Consider the following 6827-nt stretch of genomic DNA (forward strand, 5'->3'; position numbering starts at 1 on the left):
AGATCCACACAGGCACACACAGACCCACACATATCCACACAGACACACACAGACACACACAGATCCACACAGACCTACACAGACCCACACTGATCCACACAGACCCACACAGACCCACACAGATCCACACAGACCCACACAGATCCACACAGACACACACAGACCCACAAAGATCCACACAGACCCACACAGATCCACACAGACCCACACAGATCCACATAGACCCAAACAGACCCACACAGACCCACACAGATCCACACAGATCCACACAGACCCACAAAGATCCACACAGACCCACACAGACCCACACATTTCCACACAGACACACACAGACCCACACAGATCCACACAGATCCACATAGACCCACACAGACCCACACAGATCCACACAGATCCACACAGACCCACAAAGATCCACACAGACACACACAGACCCACACATATCCACACAGACACACACAGACCCACACAGATCCACACAGACCCACACAGACCCACACAGACCCACACATATCCACACAGACACACACAGACCCACAAAGATCCACACAGACACACACAGATCCACACATATCCACACAGACACACACAGACCCACACAGACCCACACAGATCCACAAAGACCCACACAGACCCACACAGATCCACACAGATCCACACAGACCCACAAAGATCCACACAGACCCACACAGACCCACACATATCCACACAGACACACACAGACCCACACAGATCCACACAGACCCACACAGACCCACAAAGATCCACACAGACCCACAAAGATCCACACAGACACACACAGATGCACACATATCCACACAGACACACACAGACCCACACAGATCCACATAGACCCACACAGACCCACACAGACCCACACATATCCACACAGACACACACAGACCCACACATATCCACACAGACACACACAGACCCACACATATCCACACAGACACACACAGACACACACAGACCCACAAAGATCCACACAGACACACACAGACCCACACAGATCCACACAGACCCACACAGATGCACACATATCCACACAGACACACACAGACCCACACAGATCCACATAGACCCACACAGACCCACACAGACCCACACATATCCACACAGACACACACAGACCCACACATATCCACACAGACACACACAGACCCACACATATCCACACAGACACACACAGACACACACAGACCCACAAAGATCCACACAGACACACACAGACCCACACAGATCCACACAGACCCACACAGACACACACAGACCCACAAAGATCCACACAGACCCACACAGACCCACACATATCCACACAGATCCACACAGACACACACAGACCCACAAAGATCCACACAGACACACACAGATCCACACAGACCCACACAGACCCACACAGATCCACACAGACCCACACAGACCCACACAGATCCACATAGACCCACACAGACCCACACAGATCCACACAGACACACACAGACCCACACAGACCCACACAGACACACACATATCCACACAGACACACACAGACCCACACATATCCACACAGACACACACAGACCCACACAGACACACACAGACCCACACATATCCACACAGACACACACAAACACACACAGACCCACAAAGATCCACACAGACACACACAGACCCACACATATCCACACAGACACACACAGGCCCACACAGACCCACACAGATCCACACAGACCTACACAGACCCACACTGATCCACATAGACCCACACAGACCCACACAGATCCACACAGACCCACACAGATCCACACAGACCCACACAGACCCACAAAGATCCACACAGACCCACACAGATCCACACAGACCCACACAGATCCACATAGACCCACACAGACCCACACAGACCCACACAGATCCACACAGACCCACAAAGATCCACACAGACCCACACAGACCCACACATTTCCACACAGACACACACAGACCCACACAGATCCACACAGATCCACATAGACCCACACAGACCCACACAGATCCACACAGATCCACACAGACCCACAAAGATCCACACAGACACACACACACCCACACATATCCACACAGACACACACAGACCCACACAGATCCACACAGACCCACACAGACCCACACAGACCCACACATATCCACACAGACACACACAGACCCACAAAGATCCACACAGACACACACAGATCCACACATATCCACACAGACACACACAGACCCACACAGACCCACACAGATCCACAAAGACCCACACAGACCCACACAGATCCACACAGATCCACACAGACCCACAAAGATCCACACAGACCCACACAGACCCACACATATCCACACAGACACACACAGACCCACACAGATCCACACAGACCCACACAGACCCACAAAGATCCACACAGACCCACAAAGATCCATACAGACACACACAGATGCACACATATCCACACAGACACACACAGACCCACACAGATCCACATAGACCCACACAGACCCACACAGATCCACACAGACCCACAAAGAGCCACACAGACCCACACATATCCACACAGACACACACAGACCCACACATATCCACACAGACACACACAGACCCACACATATCCACACAGACACACACAGACACACACAGACCCACAAAGATCCACACAGACCCACACAGACCCACACAGATCCACACAGATCCACACAGACCCACAAAGATCCACACAGACCCACACGGACCCACACATATCTACACAGACACAGACAGACCCACACTGATTCACACAGACCCACACATACCCACAAAGATCCACACAGACCCACAAAGATCCACACAGACCCACAAAGATCCACACAGATCCACACAGTCACATGCACAGACCCACACAGATCCACACAGATCCACGCAGACCCACAAAGATCCACACAGACCAACACAGATCCACACATATCCACACAGACACACACACATCCACACAGACCCACACAGACCCACAAAGATCCACACAGACACACACAGATCCACACAGACCCACACAGACCCACACAGATCCACACAGACCCACACAGAGCCACACAGACACACACAGACCCACAAAGATCCACACAGACACACACAGATCCACACATATCCACACAGACACACACAGACCCACACAGACCCACACAAAGATCCACACAGACCCACAAAGATCCACACAGACCCACAAAGATCCACACAGATCCACACAGTCACATGCACAGACCCACACAGATCCACACAGATCCACGCAGACCCACAAAGATCCACACAGACCCACACAGATCCACACATATCCACACAGACACACACACATCCACACAGACCCACACAGACACACACAGACCCACAAAGATCCACACAGACACACACAGATCCACAAAGACCCACACAGACCCACACAGATCCACACAGACCCACACAGACCCACACAGAGCCACACAGACACACACAGACCCACAAAGATCCACACAGACACACACAGATCCACACATTTCCACACAGACACACACAGACCCACACAGACCCACACAAACCCACACAGATCCACACAGATCCACACAGACCCACAAAGATCCACACAGACCCACACAGACCCACACATATCAGCACAGACACACACAGACCCACACAGATCCACACAGACACACACAGACCCACAAAGATCCACACAGACCCACACAGATCCACACAGATCCACAAAGATCCACACAGACCCACACAGACCCACACATATCCACACAGATCCACACAGACCCACAAAGATCCACACAGACCCACAAAAAATCCACACAGACCCACACAGACCCACACAGATCCACACAGACCCACACAGACCCACACAGACCCACACAGACCCACACAGATCCACACAGACCCACACAGATCCACACAGACCCACACAGACCCACAAAGATCCACACAGACACACACAGACCCACACAGACCCACACAGATCCACAAAGACCCACACAGACCCACACAGATCCACACAGATCCACACAGACCCACAAAGATCCACACAGACCCACACAGACCCACACATATCCACACAGACACACACAGACCCACACAGATCCACACAGACCCACACAGACCCACAAAGATCCACACAGACCCACAAAGATCCATACAGACACACACAGATGCACACATATCCACACAGACACGCACAGACCCACATAGACCCACACAGACCCACACAGATCCACACAGACCCACAAAGAGCCACACAGACCCACACATATCCACACAGACTCACACAGACCCACACATATCCACACAGACACACACAGACCCACACATATCCACACAGACACACACAGACACACACAGACCCACAAAGATCCACACAGACCCACACAGACCCACACAGATCCACACAGATCCACACAGACCCACAAAGATCCACACAGACCCACACGGACCCACACATATCTACACAGACACAGACAGACCCACACAGATTCACACAGACCCACACATACCCACAAAGATCCACACAGACCCACAAAGATCCACACAGACCCACAAAGATCCACACAGATCCACACAGTCACATGCACAGACCCACACAGATCCACACAGATCCACGCAGACCCACAAAGATCCACACAGACCAACACAGATCCACACATATCCACACAGACACACACACATCCACACAGACCCACACAGACCCACAAAGATCCACACAGACACACACAGATCCACACAGACCCACACAGACCCACACAGATCCACACAGACCCACACAGACCCACACAGATCCACACAGACCCACACAGAGCCACACAGACACACACAGACCCACAAAGATCCACACAGACACACACAGATCCACACATTTCCACACAGACACACACAGACCCACACAGACCCACACAAACCCACACAGATCCACACAGATCCACACAGACCCACAAAGATCCACACAGACCCACACAGACCCACACATATCCACACAGACACACACAGATCCACACAGACACACACAGACCCACAAAGATCCACACAGACCCACACAGATCCACACAGATCCACAAAGATCCACACAGACCCACACAGACCCACACATATCCACACAGATCCACACAGATCCACGCAGACCCACAAAGATCCACACAGACCCACACAGATCCACACATATCCACACAGACACACACACATCCACACAGACCCACACAGACACACACAGACCCACAAAGATCCACACAGACACACACAGATCCACACAGACCCACACAGATCCACACAGACCCACACAGACCCACACAGATCCACACAGACCCACACAGAGCCACACAGACACACACAGACCCACAAAGATCCACACAGATACACACAGATCCACACATTTCCACACAGACACACACAGACCCACACAGACCCACACAAACCCACACAGATCCACACAGATCCACACAGACCCACAAAGATCCACACAGACCCACACAGACCCACACATATCCACACAGACACACACAGATCCACACAGACACACACAGACACACAAAGATCCACACAGACCCACACAGATCCACACAGATCCACAAAGATCCACACAGACCCACACAGACCCACACATATCCACACAGATCCACACAGACCCACAAAGATCCACACAGACCCACAAAAATCCACACAGACCCACACAGACCCACACAGATCCACACAGACCCACACAGACCCACACAGATCCACACAGACCCACACAGACCCACAAAGATCCACACAGACCCACACAGATCCACACAGACCCACACAGACCCACAAAGATCCACACAGACCCACAAAGATCCACACAGACCCACACAGCCACACGCACAGGTCCACAGAGACACACACAGACACCCACGAGTTGAACGAGTTACTTTGCTTTTTGAATAACCCCACGTGTGATTCCCGCCCGTATTCTGTCAGTTCAGCATACGCAGAGTGCAAACTGACAACTGCCCCTAACCCCTAACTGAAAAATATTTCCATACTTTGGACATGTTGAGTGGATGAGTTCGCTAACCTGAGTATTGCTTAATGCTAACCTGCTGCAAACTGTAGAAGGGTTTTCCTGAATGGAGGTGTGTCTCATTGGGACACAGCCATCCTGTACGGTGTGGTCTGCTGGAGCAGCAGCATCACAGAGAGGAAGAAGCTGAACTAAGTCATCAGGAAGTCCAGCTCTGTCTTGGGCTGCTCTCTGGACTCAGTGCAGGAGGTAATGACCTCCATGCTGGACCATGAGGCCCCCCTGCAGGACCCCTGTCTGGTTTGGAGAGCAGCTTCAGGGACAGACTGGTCCATCCTCGCTATGTGAAGGAGATGCTGCAGTTCAAACACATGAAACTGTCTTTACATGTTTACATACATGTTTACATACATGTTTACAGTTTTTCTCTATTGCTTAAACACATTTCACGATACTGCCCTCACTTTTCACAAAACTCTAAACACAAAACACTTTTCTAAAGCTACGTACACTAAACCTCACAGTTTCTTTTCAAAACCAACCCATCACACCAAAACAGTTGCTCATATGCTCAAAAGCAAACCCATCACACCAAAACAGTTGCTCATATGCTCAAAAGCAAACCCATCACACCAAAACAGTTGCTCATATGCTCAAAAGCAAACTCTGACACCAAAATACCACTCAAGGCCTGCAAAAATGTAAACACTACTGAGCATCATTAACCACATTACCAAAAAAATTGAAAGCACAATTTTCACAGTGTGAGACTGTTCTTTTTACAGTTTCACAACTGCCAGGATGCATTTGAGCAACCCTTATTTATTCTCAAATATGTTTTGGGCATTTTCTATAGAT

Source organism: Melanotaenia boesemani, chromosome 19 (genome assembly GCF_017639745.1).
Source record: "Melanotaenia boesemani isolate fMelBoe1 chromosome 19, fMelBoe1.pri, whole genome shotgun sequence".
Classification (NCBI taxonomy): Eukaryota; Metazoa; Chordata; class Actinopteri; order Atheriniformes; family Melanotaeniidae; genus Melanotaenia; species Melanotaenia boesemani.